Source organism: Solanum tuberosum, unplaced genomic scaffold (assembly GCF_000226075.1).
Source record: "Solanum tuberosum cultivar DM 1-3 516 R44 unplaced genomic scaffold, SolTub_3.0 scf00783, whole genome shotgun sequence".
Classification (NCBI taxonomy): Eukaryota; Viridiplantae; Streptophyta; class Magnoliopsida; order Solanales; family Solanaceae; genus Solanum; species Solanum tuberosum.
Genome location: NW_006239695.1, coordinates 53,258 through 54,672, shown reverse-complemented (window position 1 = coordinate 54,672; position 1,415 = coordinate 53,258).

The window sequence follows — 1,415 nt, the reverse complement described above, 5'->3', positions numbered from 1 at the left end:
CGCTCCATAGCAAACATAAACATGTATATTTCTCTATACATATACAAAAGAGAGCAGTTATATAATTTCGCTATACATATACAGAAGAAAGCAGTTGTGTAATCTGCTTTGATATACATATACAAAAGATCAATTGTATAATCTGTGTTTGTATAAAGCGAGAAAGAGAGAAAGACAAAAGAAAAATGGGCTAGGGAAGATCGTATTTGTATAATCATAAGTGTATAGGACGAAAATATATGCATTTGTATTTATATATACAATTTTCTCTCGTTTTATACAAATACAAACACAATGTATATAAAATTTAGAAAGGAAAAGTTGTTTGACTTCATAGGAGGTTCAAACGCTCCGTCTTCTTCTGGTATGATGGCACGAGGAATTACCATTCGTTATGATCAACGTCTATTTCTTTTGGATAAAAATTTTGTGGTGTTTAATCCAAAACAGAAGAATCCTTATGTTAAACACCTCCTCTCTGTGAAGGTGTATGATGGGATTAAGGATTGTCTTTCCTACAAGAGTCACCTAAAACACTTGAGGCTTCTCAAAAGCTTGAATTTGAACGGCATAACATTGACAGATTCTTTGCTGAATGAAATCAGTATGCTCGTTCATGTAAAGTACTTAATCATTCGGACGAAGGCTAAAGCTCTCCCACCGTCATTTTCAAACCTCTGCAATCTAGATACTCTGGTGGTGGATAACCTGAAGGGATTATGCATGATACTATCGCCTTGTTTTCTGGAGTCTTGCAAAGCTACGAGATGTGCGGATGAAAGGTTGTGCTCTCTTTGATCCGGACATCAACGAACCAACTGTGTTAGATGAGGGTTTAATGTCACGCCCCGAGCCTACACCCTGGGCGGGACTGGCACTCGGAGACCATTTCTGCCCCCAAGCGAACCCTTGGCCTGGCTTACTTAACTCAGCGGAAGACTTAACTCAATGAAACAACCTCAAATAATAACTTAAAGAATAATAAGTTGGCCAAAATGGCACTTAAGTCTTAAACAACATCTGAAAGATAAAGAAAGATATCTGAACTAATAACTATCTGACTGTCTATGAAGCCTCTAAAATACTGAGATGGATATTGGGACAAACCCCACAACATCCTAATAAATGAAAAACTGAAAGCGAATAACAGAGTCTTCTAGAATGTAATGAGGCTCACCACTGACTCTGAGTTGCTCAACTGGATCAATGAGGTGCTGAATGCTGATCCTGGTTACCTGCGTCTGCATCATAATAAGATGCAGGCCAACTGACATCAGTACGAGTATGCGAGTTGGAATGCTAAACCACATATAGGCTATAAGGAATCTGAAAGAAACTGAATAACTTACGTGGCTCACTCAACTAAACCTGACTGACTCATTTCAATATAAAGCAATTTAAAGCAAGTGCAATAT